Source organism: Canis aureus, chromosome 16 (assembly GCF_053574225.1).
Source record: "Canis aureus isolate CA01 chromosome 16, VMU_Caureus_v.1.0, whole genome shotgun sequence".
NCBI lineage: Eukaryota > Metazoa > Chordata > Mammalia > Carnivora > Canidae > Canis > Canis aureus.
In genome coordinates, this window is record NC_135626.1 from 16551883 (window position 1) to 16568943 (window position 17061).

The 17061-nt window shown below is 45.9% G+C and overlaps 1 long non-coding RNA gene across 1 annotated transcript; it reads right to left on the minus strand.

Moving 5' to 3' along the window:
* Nucleotides 1-15375: 15375 nt before the first annotated feature.
* LOC144285263 (uncharacterized) lies at nucleotides 15376-16833 on the minus strand. Its single transcript, XR_013353593.1, has 2 exons — nucleotides 16655-16833; nucleotides 15376-15885 (listed from the first exon to the last, which is right to left on the minus strand). It is a non-coding gene; the product is annotated as an uncharacterized LOC144285263 (long non-coding RNA).
* Between the last annotated feature and the right edge of the window lie 228 nt (nucleotides 16834-17061).

Genomic DNA, 17061 nt, shown 5'->3' on the forward strand with positions numbered 1-17061 from the left:
GACAAGTGTAATCTAAATGACAGACAGTATTTGATTCACACCAGCGCACACAGCTGGAGCTGGAGCAATTGTGTGATTTAAAACATTATAATTCTAGTAAACTTTAATACTATGAAAGTATAAATATTAAAATCTTTGTTTTTGTTGTTGCAAGAGTCAGAAAGCTTTAAAGTTTTTTCTTTTACTCATTTCATGCTCTAGCCTTTTTCAGAGATCAAAATGTATTTAACCACTTCCCAAACATTTATTCTGCTTTTCTTGGCTATCAGAGCTCTAGAGATGCGTCTGGTTGCTCCAGGCCATAATGATAACCCTCCCTCCAATCCCCAAAGTTAATCTCCTATAAAATTTGACATTTGCTCCTCAAAAACCATTCCTCTTTCTGGGCTGCTTATCTGTGCTGTTTTCTCCCAAAGGGAGAGGGTTTCATCTCTTTGATTAATCCGATAAGTGGAGTAAATGTGATAATTAGGAATAAAGATGAAAGCAATATGGAGAGGTGGAGCATCAAATCTACACTCTGAAACAGAATCAGAACAAAATAAACAAAATCCCAATAACAGTAAGAGCTCAAAACCCCTTTAGGAAACAATGTGCTATTTATTAATAGGCTTTTTTCTCATTTCCCCTTCTGAGGGAAAACTCATATAGAGAGACCCTGATGCAGAGCCAAAGGGCCTCAGGTCAAAAGTGACCTTTCTGAGGTGGCCTAGTTTCATAGGAAGTATAGGATGTAGAATGTAATTTAGGGCTTTGAAGTAATAGGAGACTGAGGGCATCTGAATTGGAACCCTGCCCTGCCCTCACAACCCTGGAAAAGAAGGTGGGAGTCCATTCACAAGATCAAGAAGTGCTTGAATTTCAGGATATTGCCATGTTCAGTGAATATGTATATCAACCATGGGACTGATGTGATTTTGCCGGCTAAATGAAGTTAGTTAGCTACTAATTAGAGGAAGCTACAAATTGTTGTTGCCCACTCTCATGTCTATCTTGTATGCATATTGTAATCTCCTTGAAAACAGGGATTTTATATATATATATATCATAAAATATATATATATATATAAATATATATTTTTTATGATAGTCACACAGAGAGAGAGAGAGAAAAGCAAAGACATAGGCAGAGGGAGAAGCAGGCTCCATGCACTGGGAGCCCGACGTGGGATTCGATCCCGGGTCTCCAGGATTGTGCCCTGGGCCAAAGGCAGGCGCTAAACCGCTGCGCCACCCAGGGATCCCTGGATTATATTTTTAATCTCTGATTTCCCAATGCCTGGCAGAGTATATGCTCAGTACATAAAGAGAGAATAAATTTATTTATTTAAAAGGTTTTATTTATCCACTCATGAGAGACAGAGAGGCAGAGACACAGGCAAACTCCATGCAGGGAGCCCGACGCAAGACTCGATCCTAGGTCTCCAGGATTACACCTTGGGCTGAAGGCAGGCTCTAAACCGCTGAGCCACCCAGGCTGCCTGAGAATAAAATAATTTAAATAATGGTTTACATGAATTCATTCATTCGTTCGTTCGTTCATTCTCATTCATTCTTGCGTATGTGGGTGGGTTAGGCCCTATGCTGGGTGTTGGTAACAGATCAGAGGACATCTCTGGTCTCCGCCCTAATGGGGTTTGTGGTCCAATGGCACAAGATGTCCAAGCGCCAGAGATGGTCAGAGGAGGACCGGTGAATGTGGGCTCAACCCATGTTCTAGAAAGGTTTCCCACTCGCTGTCCACGGGATCCGCAGGGCGCAAGGCAAAGGCGTCTTGGGAGAGAGGACTCAGATGCTAGGGGCCTCTCGCTGCCTCCGCCCCTGTGCAGTGAATAGCGATGCTCTCCTAGAGCAGGAAGAAAGGCAGGGCGCCCACCTCGACTGCCGTCACAGCCCGAGGCCATAGGCGCCGAGACCGTAACCTGCACCCGGCTGTTACAGGAAAAGGAAGACCCTGGAAGAAAGACTGCCGGCTTGCGCAGATGGTGGGGGTGCGGTTTCCCGAGGCAAGCTCTCAAATCCGGCGGCGGCGCGCCCCCTGCTGGATCCAAGGCCGTACTGCAACTAGCGCAGGATCAACCCAGCCAGGTGAGAGGAAGGCCGCTCAGACTCAAAGTCAGAACAGGGAACTTTCCTTGTTCCTTCTAAAGGCGGAAAGCAAATCCCCAAAGGGAGAAAATCAAGGCTGATTCAGGGACCCCCATCTCCCCTACCTCCTGGGAGAATCAGAAAGAAATCAGGAATGGACAAGTGGTGGTAAAAAAAAAAACTCCATCTGTAGCCCTGGCTACCCACTCTACTGACCAACTCATTACCCACTTCAATTCCATTTTGGGCTCACCCTGAGAAAAGTTACATGAATTGTTATAAAACATCTGTCCCCCTCCTTTTCTGCAAATAAAAGGACCCTGGGTGTGGGTAATGATACAGATAGCACCACTTGTAAGAGGTATGTGTAGCTTACTGGCATCCCCCCCCAAACCCCCCCAACAGTATATAATTTGAGGATTTTCTTAAAAGAAAGACTTTAACGCCCCCAACTAATCTTTTCCAAACAGCGATAATTATAAATTCCAAACAAAATTTCAAGGCATGTGAGCCTCTCTCAGGCTTTTCATTTCAATAGATCTGCTAATTAAAAGCTATAATTTAACAAATAATGACCTAACCATCTCACATTGAAACCAAACAAAAACCTACCACTAAAATGTTGGACTAGATAAAGATAATGATTCCAGGCGCAATTCAGACTCCTGCTGGGCCCATGCTGGCCTCCTTCCAGCAACAGGCCTGACGCCTTTGATTAGAAGCAATAGTTTTCCAAACCATTTGGAGCAAACTCACTACAGGGAGGATAAATGAGCAATTTGTGAGGCTAAGTGTTTTTTTGGACCAACTCCCACTGCTGATAGGGCAGGATGGAATATTTATCCCTTCCTTGCCCTCATTCATTGTCACTTCTCTTCTCCCTGACCCTTCTCCAGCCCTTGGGGGAGAAGGTTGTTTCTGATGTAACAAGCAGGAAGGAATTGGGGGAAATGGAAACCTAGCGGTGAAACCGGGTGATGCTCACTGCACACAGCATCCTCAGTGGTTAATCAAATAATAAACGATGAAAGCAAGATCGCTTCCCACCTACCACGCCCCCTCCCTCGCTGGGAATTGGGCATCTGTGCCAGCCTAAAAATAGCCTACTGTTCTGGAACCTCCCCCGCAGCCCAAGCCCACATCAGTCACCCGCGTGTGCCACGCGTCTGCTCTGGGGAGCGCTCCTTCTCCATCCTTCTCCAGGACAGGAGGGCCACAAACACTGGCCCCTTCCTGGAGTCCCGGAAAAGGGCAAGCTTGGACACTGAATCTATCTGTAGATGTATGGGGGACGGTGTAGTCAGGTGTATGCACATCACACTCCCACCTCCAGGACCTCATCCGGGACTGTTATACCCCTAGGAACTGCTCCTGCTTTGAAACCTTAAACCTAATGTCCCTCTCTCTTGAGCACAACTCCTGTCCATGTTCTCCCTCTCCCATGATTCTACCTGTAGTTCGTGAGCCTTACGTAGACCTGATAACGGCTGTCACCCTCTCCCTCTTCCTCCTCAAGGCTATATCATACATTGAAGGCTTACAATATATCTAGTATTTAGGCCAAGTCCTGTATGTGGATTGATTCAATTAATTCTCACAAAAACCCTATAGCAATAGTAATAGATTGTTTTAATCCTTTATTGCTGCATTTTCTTCCTCTATTGTCTTTCTGTTCAAACCAATGTTATTGCATGAATCAAACAGTTCTGCATGTCAACTACTGCCAGAGTCCTGCTCTGAGGAATGTGGTGACTTTCTGGGGATTTCTTGCTTTGCTCTAGGTCATGTGACTGAACTACTCCTCTGGCACTCATAGGTTGGTTCTGGAAATGGGGCCCAAGCTCAAAGTGGCTATAGACAGGCTGGACACAGAACAACCACCCCCCACATATGAGCCTGTGATAGTCTGTCCAACAGGGATGCTGCATCCCTGCATCATAAGGGGTTGATGCATCGTACATTGATGCATCGTAACAACATCAGCCAATCAGATTTCCCTTGGAACTTGCAATGTCAGGTGCACGCCGGGACAAGGGAGGCTACTTGCTCGGAGGTGACAATAACCACAGTGACAGTGTGTACTCGGATATGTGCTTACCAAGTGCCAGGGGCTCTGCCCAATACTTCTCAAGTTTTACCTGGTTTAATCTTCCAGCAGTCTTATAACATAGACACTATGTGCAGCCCCAACTTTAGGATTAGAAAACAGAGGCTTGAGCAGGTTAATCAACTTGCCATGGGTCATCCAGCCCTGGTAGGGAGGAGATTCAAACCCAGACATTATGGCTTAAGAAACTGTGTTCCATTCTTTAAAATAATGTAAAAATTTTAATGTAGGGGCACCTGGGTAGCTCAGTTGGTTGGACGTCTGCCTTTGGCTTAGGTCATGATCCTGGGGTTCTGGTGCTGAGCTCCAGAGTCAGGCTCCCTGCTCAGCAGGGAACTTGCTTCTCCCTCTTCCTCTCCCTGCTGCTCCCCCTGCTTGTGCTCAATCTCTCTCTGTGTCAAATGAATAAATAAAATCTTTACAATTTTTTTTAATTTAAAAAAGGTAACAGATGGTTGCCAGGGGCTGGGGGGTAGGGGATGAATAGGCAGAGCAAAGAGGATTTTTAGGACAATGAGACTGCTCTCTGTGTGATACTATGATGATGGCTACATGTCATTATACGTTTGTCCAAACCTGTAGAATGTACAACACCAAGAATGAACACTAATGTAAATTGTGGACTTCGGGTGATTATTGCTCTATCAGCCTAGGTGCGTTGACTACAACAAATGTTATCGCTTCGGTGAGGGATGGTGTTAATGGGGGAGGCACTGCATATATAGGGGCAGGGGTATATGGAAAATCTCTGTACCTTCTGCTCAATTTTGCTGTGAATCTAAAACTGCTCTAAAAAATAGTCTGTTAAAAAAAGATAATAGAGTCACATGATCCAAATGTTTTTGATTTTTTAAAAAGATTTTTTAAAAATTTATTCATTTGAGAGAGGGGAGGATTAGAGGGAGAGGGAGAAGCAGACTACCCACTGAGTATGGAGCCCAACACGGGGCTCGATCCCAGGACCCTGGGATCATGACCTGAGCCAAAGGCAGTCACTTGACTGACTGAGCCACCCAGGTGCCCTGATCTGGATGTTTTTTACAAAGCATAAGCAAGGGGGCTCCTGGGTGGCCCGGTGAGTGAGCATCTATCTGCCTTTGGCTCAGGTCCTGATCCTGGGGTCCTAGGATCTAGTCCGCATCAGGCTCCCTGCATGGAGCCCACTTCTCCCTCTGCCTATGTCTCTGCCTCTCTCTCTCTCTGCATCTCCATGAATAAATAAATAAAACCTTTAAAAAAAAAGCATAAATAAGTATTCAATAAAAGTTTGCCTCCTACCACTGTTTTCCAACCTTCCAGTCCTATCCCATCCCTGCCTCTGAAACCACTCATATTAATTTCTCATGTATCTTTCGAGTACTTCTTTATACTTGCAAATAAATGCAAGTATGTGCAAATATATATTCTTCTTTTCCACCTTTTACACAAAAGGTACATACTCTACACCCTGTTCTGTGCCTTGCTGCTTTCAGTTAACAAAATGTCTTGGAGAAACTTCTACGTTGGTTTGGTCTTTCTCTTTTTTATTTATTTTTTATTATTTATTTATTTTTATGATAGTCACAGAGAGAGAGAGAGAGAGACAGGCAGAGACAAAGGCAGAGGGAGAAGCAGGCTCCATGTTCCGGGAGCCGGACGTGGGATTCGATCCCGGGTCTCCAGGATCGCGCCCTGGGCCAAAGGCAGGTGCCAAACCACTGCGCCACCCAGGATCCCTCTTTCTCTTTTTTAAAGCTGCATACTATTCCACTGTGTAGGTGTACCATTTGTTTAAACAGTCCCTTACTGATGGATATTTAGATGGGTTCCAATCTTTTGCTTTTCAACATGGTGCTCTCATGAAGAACAGGGACAGATGTGTGCAGGTATATCTGTAGAATAAATTCCATGAAGCGGATTGCTGGGCTAAAGGAAATATACCTATGTTATTTTGATGACTATGACCAAGTTCTCTTCATCAGAGTGATTCCAATTTCCCTTCCAGCAGCATGTGTGAAAGGGGTTGGACCCCTGCAGTGGGGCCTGTCTTCTCAACCCTCTGCTAGTTTGCTTTATCTATGGGAGTTTCTTCCATGACTAGAGTGCCAACAAGCTGTTGATCTAGTTCTCCCTGTGTCCGTGAGTCACCATGTGGCTGCCAAGAAAGTGTAACCTTGTGCCTCACTCCCCTGAGGATGGCCCTGACAAAGTCGGTGTTTCTTATTGTGGCCCTGGGACAGCAGCACCAGCACCACCTGGGAACTTGTGAGAAATGCCCATTCTCAGGCCTGCCACGGACTTCCTGAACCAGAATCTCTGGGAACAGTCCCAGAACTATGTTTTATTTTTACTTTTTTATTTTAATATTTTATTTACTTGAGAGACAGAGAGAACAGGGAGGGGGCAGAGAGAAGCAGACTCTCCATGGAGTAGGGAGCCTGACTTGGGGCTTGATCCCAGGATCTTGGGACCATGACCTGAGTGGAAGGCAGATGCCCAACTGACTGAGCCACCCAGGGGGCCCCCAGAACCATGTTTTAAGCATCTGATGCATGCTCAGGTTTGAGAACCACTGTCCTAAGGAAATTCTTCCTTGCATCCTGGAAAAATACATCCTTGTAATACAGCCAGTACTATAATCCAGCTATCAAGATGGTTGATCATTGTACTTGACTTCTTCAGAGCCTTTGGTTCAGGCCTGTGGCCGCCTTCTCAAAATGTTAGCCACTGGTTTCTGTGAGTCTTCTCTTGTGGTTTTCCTCCCATATCCCTGACCTCCTTCTTCAGCTTCCTTTGAGGGCTCCTCCTCACCCCCAAAACTACTCTGCTGTTAAGAGATCTTTCTGACACCCACAGCTCTCCTCACTCTACATGTTTCCTCAGGCAATTTCATCCACTCACCTGGCGTTAGCAGCTTCCAGCGTCTGCTGCTGACTATACCTCCATGCTAAACTCTCCCCAAGCTTCATGCTTGCATAAACTCTTGCGTGTTTTGAATATCTCCACTTGGATGTCCCACAGTCATCCCAAACTCGACTTTTCAAAAACGAGCTCCTTGTCTTCTCAAGACATGTTCCTTCTCCATGGAGGAGGACTGGAAATTCCAAAACTCTGATCCTATGATTGGTTCCCCCTGGCAACCAGCCCTCATCCTTAGAGATGGTCTGAAAGTCAGCTCATTAATACAACAAAGGACACCTTTATTGCTCTCATCACTTAGGAATTTCCAAGGGTTTTTAGGAGCTCTGTGCTAGGAACAGGGTTGTTTCAACCAGTGGGCCATATGCAATTATGTGATGCTTATACAGAAGTTAAAAACACATCTTACATGGGCGAGGTGGGGGTGGGGATGTGCCAATTGGGTGATAGGCATTAAAGAGGGCACTTGATATAATGAGCACTGGATGTTAGGCAACTGATCAGTAGGCAACTGATGAATCACTAAATTCTATCCCTGAAATTAATAATACACTATATATTAACTAAACTGAATTTCTTTCTTTTTTTAAAGATTTTATTTGAGAGAGAGAGAGAGTGAGTGAAAGAGAGAGAGCACATGCACAAGCTGGGAAAGAGGCAGAGGAAGAGGGAGAAGCAGACTCCCCGCTGAGCAGGGAACCCAAATCAGGGCTTGATCCCAGGCCCCTGGGATCATGACCTGAGCTGAAGGCAGATGCTTAACTGACTGAGCCACTTAGGTGCTTCTAAGTTGAATTTAAATTTTTAAAACACACACACACACACACACACACACACACACACACACAGAGCTTATGGGGTGCCTAGGTGGCTCAGTTGGTTAAGCATGTGACTCTTGGTTTTGGCTCAGGTCATAATCTCGGGGTCATGAAATCAAGCCTTGCATCAGGCTCCACACTCAGTGTGAAGTCTGCTTCAAATTCCTTCTCCCTCTCCTCCCCATCAGTCCCTCTATACTCCCCACATCTCTCTCCGTCTCTCTAAAATAAATAAATAAAATATTTGGAAAAAAATCTTACAAGATTTTTCTAAGAATTATTTGAAAGAGGCTTTCAGCAAAGTGTGATTTCAGTGAGTGGAACATATAATCACTCAGTAGTGCTTATAATTGATGTATTTAAGAACACTTTTTACAAGATGTTTCTAAGAAGTGATCTGAAAAATGCATTCAGCACAACGTTGTTTCAGTGAGTGGAACATATGGCCATTCTCTGATGCTTATACAGATAGGTTTAAAAAGACTTATTTTGGGCAGCCTGGGTGGCTCAGCGGTTTAGCGCTGCCTTCAGCCCAGGGCATGATCCTGGAGACCTGGGATCGAGTCCCGCATTGGGCTCCCTGGGTGGAGCCTGCTTCTCCCTCTGCCTGTGTCTCTGCCTCTCTCTCTATCTGTGTGTGACTATCATAAAAAAAAAAAAAAAAAAAAAAAATTAAAAAAAAAATAGTCTAGTTTCAAAAAGTAAAAAAAAAAAAAAAAAGTCTAGGTTTTGTAAGAGATGGAAGGGCAGGGACTCCCCAGCTCAGCCACAGGTGAGCCTGTGGAGCCCCCACGAGCTGGAGAAGAGGAGACGCAGGTGGGTGCAGAGAGGTATTTTCGTGAGCCCTAGCAGGAAGTTGCGGGTTCACATCTGAGGGCTCTAATTTCTCCTCCTTGACACGGAAGGTGAGGGTAGGTTCCCTGCTGAGAGGCCTATGGAAAAACTGTGGGTTGCAAGTGATGAGATTTGGACAGCCCCTGAGGGGAGAGGAGGAAGAAGCTGACCAGGGCATAGAAAAGAACAATTTCCTGTGCCGTGTCACAGACGGTACCGGTACCGCGCGCACCCTCCTGGAGCAGGGCCTGGAGGCCTGAGCCCAAGGCCTAGATTGAAGGGCTCCTCGGAGTTTCACATCATCACCAGCAGAGAGCGCCAAGACACCACACAATTTTTCTTTCACTTTTCTACGTCCCTGGTTTGGTGTGGATTCTCCCAATTTTCTCTTCCAGCAGTTCAAAGCCTTTGGTTGCAGAAGTAAAAAGTTCTTTTCTGAGTGAGCCATGTTTGCAGGATAAGAAACTCTTTGAAATAGCCCAAAGGAACACCTTTGAAGGGAGAGAGTTTGGTTATGCCTCTGGAAGCTTATTTCTTTTGCTTGCTTCCCTCAGGGGAGAGCGGGCAGTGTCCACCGCTGCAGGCCATTCCTGAGGGCCTGGAGCGTGTCAGGTGATGTTCTAGGTGCCGCCTCATTTAATCCTCACCTGAGTGGTTAGTATCACCCCCGTTTTACAGCCAAGTAAACAGAGTCGCGGAGAGGCTAAGGGGGTTACTGGAAGATCGTTCCACTGCATTCCTATTTGGTTTGAACCAGTTAACAATTATTCAACAGATGTGTGTGCTGGGAGACGCTTTCTGAGGAAAGGATCCTGTGTCAGTAAATTTGGCAAAGCTGCAAGCTATCTCTGTTTCTGTGCATAGCAAGCGGCATAGAGAGTCCTAGGAGGAAGGCAGCGAACAAACCTGCAATGGTTTTGTTCAAACCCATCATTTTTCAAATTTATTTGTCCAGAGAACTTTTGTTGTGGTGGTAAGCACTGCCCTGGTGGCAGGGAGGGGAGAGACCAGACTCGTTTGGGAATGGTGTTTGGGTAGCTGGGTGGAGGGAGAAATGAAGCATAGATAGACTGAGGCCAGATCAGTGAGAGCAGTTTGGGATCTCTTCTCCCATGGGGCGGTGGCCATGAGGGTGAAGAGGAGGGGACAGATTGGAGAGCAAACCCAGAGGTGAAAGCAACAGGTCAGTGGACCATCGGATTGTGCATTTCTGGGAGGGTACGCAATGAGGGTGGGAAGTATGTAGGATGGCTCTCGGGTTTTCAGTTGGAGTAGTCAGGTAAATGAGAATTTTGTTCATTCACCAAGATGAGAAGCCAGGGAGAAGAGATATGTATTTGGGCTGTGATGTCTACAGAATAGTATTCCAGAAGCAAGGAACATGGATCTGCATGTTGGGAGAGAGCTTGCAGCTGGAAATAGAGATTTGATATTTAAGGGGTTGATGGAAGAAGAGCTAACAGAAAAGACAGAAAAAGACTGGGGAGAGATCCAAAAGAGAGGTGTATATCAAGAAGCAAGGAGCACTGTTTCTGGAAGGAGGTGTCAGCTGCTTCAGAGCTCATTGGTCGAGCAAACAGGGTGGAAACTGAAGGTGAATATCATGTCAGCCATGTAGTAGGTCACTGATTAATGCAGTTTCTGCAGGGTAGAGAGAAGCTAGTCCAGATTATTATGGGATGCATAAATGAGGCAGGTGGGGGGTGGGGAGTGAGCCAGTGAGAGATTTCTAGGGTGAAGCAGGATCTAGGGAAGGTTTTGTTATATTCAAGATCACTTCTGGAAGATAGTCTCCCAATGCTGTTGCAAATAATTCACCTAACCCACGGACACACGCGTCACTCCATCTATCAAGAAGTGGAATCTATTTTCCCTCCCTCTGAGCTGACCTTGGGACTTGTCTGACCAAGAGAGTTGGCAGAAGTGGTGTTTCGGCTCTTCTCACCAAGGACAGTCCTTAAGGGAACCAGCAGTTTCCCTTTTACCCTCTTGGAACCCAGCAGCTGAACTGTAAGGAAGTCCAAGCTATCTTGCTAGAGAGATGGCCCATGTGGAGAAGCCCCTGGACAAGGTGAGAGGGGCCTTCTTGGGCATTCCAGCTTCAGAGAAGATCCCAGATGAATGAAGTCACATCACTGACCCTAGGTGACATCTCGTGAGGCAGAATAACTGCCAAATCAACCCACAGAATCACGAGCAATAACAGATTAGTATTTTAAGCCACTTGGTGGTTGGTCATACAGCAATAGATAACTGAATAGCAGTGTATTTATGGACGGAGGCGAAGGAGCTGGGGGAGAGAGGCTGATTCATGACAGAGGAGGAACAACTGATGGAGTGAGTTTGTCCTGGAGGCTGAAGGCATGGGCCTGGACAGAGGGAAGTCTGCTTCTTTTCCTGACACAAAAGCAAAGGACAGTGTGCACACAGAAGTGTTACAGGTGGGAAGCTGGGGATTTCCCTGCCCCGGCCCCCACATGACTTCTGCTTTCATTGTGGACACAGAGGTTGAGGCCTTGCTAAGAGTGAAGTCCCAGGATGAGGTGGGGGTGTAGGTGAGCCCTGGAAGGTTGGCTCTGTGATAAAACCCATCAACAAATATACCAACCCACACTAGGCACAGAGTATCCAGTAGGTCTCAGCTCACCTGCTCTCTGGGGTAAATGGTGCAGGGAAAAGAGGAATACGGGGGTCTCTGAAATTTTGATTCAAGTCCTGGCTGGTCCTGTGATTTAGGGCTCCCCTTTAGGGTATTGGACTAGATTAGTGATTCTTTTTTTTTTTTTTAAAGATTTTATTTATTTTTCATGAGAGACACAGAGAGAGAGAGAGGCAGAAACACAGGCAGTGGGAGAAGCAGGCTCCAAGCAGGGAGCCCAATGCGGGACTCGATTCTGGAACTCCAGGATCACACCCTCAGCCAAAGGCAGAGGCTCAACCACTGAATCACCCAGGCATCCCAGATTAGTGATTCTTAAACCTTTTTTTGGGTTATAGATTCCCCTGACAATCTGATAAAAGCCTCCAGATGTAACATTTTTTAAAGAAGATTTTATTTATTTATTTGAGAGAGAAGGAGAGAGAAAGCATATGCCTAAGAGCAGAGGGGAGGGGCAGAGGGAAAGGGAGAATCAGACTCCCCTCCAGAGCAGGGGGCCAAATGTTTGATCCCAAGACCTTGGGATCATAACCTGAGCTGAAGGCAGTTGCTTAACCTACTGAGGCCACCCAGGTGCCCCTACATGTAACATTTTAGATGAACTATATATTTTATTTATTTGTCTGTTTCCACCCACGAAGACAGGGCTCATTGTCTGTTTCATTTACTGCTATCTAGACTAGTACCGTGCCTGATGTGTAGTAGATGTTCTGTAAGAACTGATGAATGGATTTGGGGGGATGCAGAGGCCACCCCTACTCCCACATCTGAAGTTAGCCAAGGTTCAGGATCTTGAAATAAGATGATCTCTTGGTGGCTTGAAATAAGATGATCTCCTGGTGGCTCAGTGGTTGAGTGTCTGCCTTTGGCTCAGGGCGTGATTCTGGAATCCTGGGACTGAGTCCCACATCAGGCTCCTTGCAGGAAGCCTGCTTCTCCCTCTGCCTATATCTCCGCCTCTCTCTCTCTCTCTCTGTCTCTCATGAATAAATAAGTAAAATCTTTTTTAAAAAATAAGATGATATCTTTCTGTCTCAAGATTCTTAGGGTCTATGAAATTCCACCCTGAGTGCTTCTGATGTAGCTCACTCAAACAGAAACAAACTTCTAGCCCTGTACCCTGGGAAGAAATATTTGCTATATAGATCCTTTTTATAGGAGGCCAGAGGTTGTTTTAAATGCATTTTATCTTATTTAACCTTCACACTATCCAATGAGGAGGATTTTATTTTCCTGATTTTTTGAATGAGGAAACCAAGGCTCAGAGAGGTTAAATAACCTACCTATGGTTGCCCAGCTAATCAAAGGTGGAGTAGGATCTGAGTCAGAGTCTGTCTGGCTCAAAATCCATTGAAAGATCTTTATTCCACGTCCTAATGACCCCGAGGTAAAGGTTACACTTATTCCTTCCAGTGTAAATACAATGGTAGGGTTGAGGGGCTGTGTATGAAAACAGGCCTACTATCCCACTAGAGGAGGGGCTGGAACTTCACCATGGGCTGTCAGATTCCCAGGAGAGGGAGATCTGGTTGGCCTGTTCATCTGCTGAAGGCCCCTGGAGCCAAAAGCCCCTTTCTTAACCCAAGCCTCCATGAATCCCTGCATAGATGGTGAATTCAGCTGTGCTCCCTTCGGTCCTCATCCAACCCCACAAAGAGAACAGTCCAGATACCTGAACTTCCCAGAACTGCTAATCCTCCAGGAGGCTCTGTTTCCACATCTATGAAAGGGGCTTAAGGATAGTCAAGCAAAGGGCTGTTCTAAAGCTAAGAGAGACATCTGCAGTGCCTGGAGATTGTCTGCTCTCTTTCCCCACTTCCCAGACCCACCTCAAGCTGGTGCCCTTTCTCCACCTGGGCTGTTTCCCTTGGGGGGGGGGGGGGATAACATAGCCAAAAGGCCGCGAAAGGGGGTGGGATTATATCAGTCCCCAAGAAGTCATTGAGGATGGTACAACAGACAGCACCAAAGCTTTGGAGTCAGGGCGAATTTCGTTTCCCTGAGACTTCCTTTTCTCTTCTGAAAAACAGGGTAACAGATACCAGAACTCTGCAGGATGTCGTGAAGAATCAGTAATCTCGTAGAACCCCGGCCCCAGAGCCCGGTCCTGGGAGGCTAGGAGAGGGAGACAGCCGGCCCCGGGGTCTGCAAGCCGGGCTTGGACGGGACCTACACGGCCAGCCCACGGGATTTCCGTGGGTGACCACCGGCCTCCCCGGCCTCTGGGCACCCCGCTCCTCGGGCCTCCCGCCAAGAGCCCCTCTCCGGGTCTTGGCTCATAAATCTCCTTCACACAGAGGGCGATAAATCAGGAGGCTGTCCGGGACCCCCCAGCTCCCTGCGCCCTCCCTCCCCCTTCTGCAGGGGACGAGCGCGCAGGAAGCCCCAGGGACACGGTGGGCGGGGCCGCCGCAGCCCCGCCCCGTGCGGCCTCTTAATTACAGGCCCGAGCCTCCCGCGCCTGATTTACTGCGGGGCGGGCTGCGTCCTGCAGCCGGCGCTGGGCACGGCTGGGGGAGCCTGGAGGCCTAGGGACAGGAGACCTGAGAGGCTCCCAGATTCTCAGGGCCTTGTTGAAATGACAATCTTGATAGCAACAAACTGTAATATGTTTGTATATAAATAAAATATAAACAGAATAGCAATAGCTAACATTGATTGAGAGGCTGTGCCAAACCGGGCCAAACATTTTATTAATTCATTCATCAAGCATTTATTGAATGCCTGTTCGGTGCCAGGTATTTTGCATATACTAGCCCATAAACATCCCCAAACAGCCCTGCAAGGTAGTCATTATGGTACCCATTTTACAAGTGGAGAAATCCCAACAAGAACCAATTAAGGGGCTTCTCCAAGGTCACTATGCTAGTGAGTAGTGGGTCCGGGACTCAGACCCCTGACTATCTGTCCTTGGAACTTAAACTTTTTTGAATAGATAATATTGCATATTTGCTACTACTTGCCTCACTGTCTTTCTGTTCTACTGGGAGCTGTGTGAGCTTGGGAAAATACCTTTGCCTTGCTGAGTCTCATTTGTCTTTGTTGGCAAAAGAGGAGCTCTTCCTTCCCTACCTCACAAGGAGTCAGGAGGATCAAACTAAACCAAAGTTTATGGAAATGCTTTTTAAAATTGTCTGGGGGAGTGGGGTGCGCTGGGTGGCTCAAGTGGTTAGGCATCTGCCTTTGGTTTAGGTCATGATCCCAGGGTCCTGGGATTGAGTCCCACATCAGGCTACCCCCCCCCCCCCCAGGGAGCCTGCTTATGTCTCTGACTCTCTCTCTCTCTCTGTGTTTCTCATGAATAAATGGATAACATCTTTAAAAAATCAAAAAGAAAAATAAATAAATAAATAAATAAATAAAATAAAAAATAAAAAAGATAAAAAATAAATAACAAATAAAATTGTCTGTAAAGTGAAGAGAATAGATGTGAAGGAGAAAGTCTATCCTATGTGTAATTAGAGAACCATAAGAAGAGAAAAATAAAAAGCAATATTTGAGAAGATAAGTGTGAGGAATTTTACCAGTCTGAGAAGAGATAACAAACCACAAACTCAAGAAGCCCAACAGATCCTAGGAACTAAAATTTTTAAAAAACAGACATTTAAACGTGTCATAGTGAACCATCAAAACAATCAAAACCACCAAAAACAATGCAAGGCTTTCAAAACCAGTCTGGGAATAATATTACCTTCAAAGGAGTAACGGTTACTCTGAAGCTGGCATCTCATCAATAGCAATGGAAGTAAAAAGACAACATCATATCTTCAAAGTGATTTTCTAAAAATATAATCATTAACCAAGACTTGTATAGGAGAACCAAAGGTGAGCGAGCCAGCACCAGCAGGCTTTCAGTAGAGAAAATTCTTAACACTGTAATGTAATCGAGACAGAAGTAAATGACCCCAGATGGAATGTCTGAGATATAGGAGGTAATGTAGAGCAAAGAAATTCATAAATATATGAGCAAATTCGAATGAACAATGTCTCTTTAAAAAATCCATAAAACACTGTATTGAAAGTATATTAGTTAAGGTGATGTTAGATGCAGCTCTGCTCCAGGCAGGATGAGGGGCCCAGGCTTCTTTTCCCTTTTTATTCTGTGATCTTTAGCTTGTGGTTCCCACGGCTGCCCTCAGTCTTCAAGCCAGGAGGAAGAGGACGGAGTGTGGAGGCTGCATATGGAAAATTATTATGGACATGCTGGGAGTGAGCTGTATCACTTCTGCTCACATTCATAGGAGAACCCAGTCAATTGCAAGAAAGGCTGGGAAATGGTATATCCATTATCTGTTGCTTCATGACAAACTACCTCTAGACTTAATGGCTGAAAACAACAATGAACATTATTTCATAGTTCCTGTGGGTCAGGATTTGAATCACTGCCTAGTTGGTGGTTTTCTTGTCCTTTTTTGCATGATGGAGTATGCATGTGACTCCTAGAATTCCTGCAGCTATTTTGCCACCATGAGGAAAGCCACCTTGAGAAAGAAACATACAAAAAAAGAGATATTAAAATAATCAGGGACGCCTGGGTGGCTCAGCAGTTGGGTGCCTGCCTTCGGCTCAGGTCGTGATCCCTGGGTCCGGGATCGAGTCCTGCATTGGGCTCCCTGCAGGGAGCCTGCTTCTCCCTCTGCCTATGTCTCTGCCTCTTTCTCTCAGTCTGTCTCTCATGAATACATAGATAAATCTTTAAAAAAATAATAATCATAGAATAATCAGAGGAATGTTTAAACTAGACAAAAGGATTCTAAAATTCCCATGGAAGTATAGAGGGCCAAGAACATCCAAGACAATTCTGAAAATGAACAAGGAGGCCAAGGGATGGCCAGATCTCATGAGGATTATTATTGTGTTTTTAAAGATTTTATTTATTTATTCATGAGAGACACAGAGAGAGAGAGAGAGAGAGAGAGAGAGGCAGAGACACAGGCAGAGGGAAAAAGCAGGCTCCATGCAGGGAGCCCAACGTGGGACTCGATCCCAGGTCTCCAGGATCAGGCCCTGGGCTGAAGGCAGTGCTAAACCGCTGAGCCACACAGGCTGCCCAGATCACATAAGGATTAAACAGAAATGGTTGGAGGTGGCATTATATAGACACACAGCATTACAAATCACTGGAGACAGAATAAGCTATTTACCAAATGGAGTTGGAAGATTTGGTACCTGGGTTCTGATAATAATAAAAATAGAAATCCAATAATGAAAGCAATAACAACAATAATAATGACTACCACTTATTGACACCTGCAAAGTTGTAGAAATATACATTCAATTTCTCTCCTGTTCTCACACCAGTCCCACAAGGTGGATGTTATCATTTAGCGTTCTCATTTGACAGATGAAAACACTGAACTTCAGGAGGGCAGAGAAGGCTCCTTGAGGCCACACCTGGCTCTTGGCCTCCTAGGCACTGCGGGGGAACCCTGTCCCCCCCCCCCCCCCCGCCATAATAGCAGGGCATTGTTCTAGGAATTCCAGGTCAGGGCAGTGGCACAGGGAGACAGAGTCCTCAGTCTATACCAAGCCTGGCCCCAGGATCCAGAATTCCTACCTCACCCCTGACTGACCCTGGGGCAGATCTATGGCTGATTAGAACTGGGCTAAAATTACAGAGGCCCTTTGTCATTGCTTTAATGAGAAGCCAATCACCA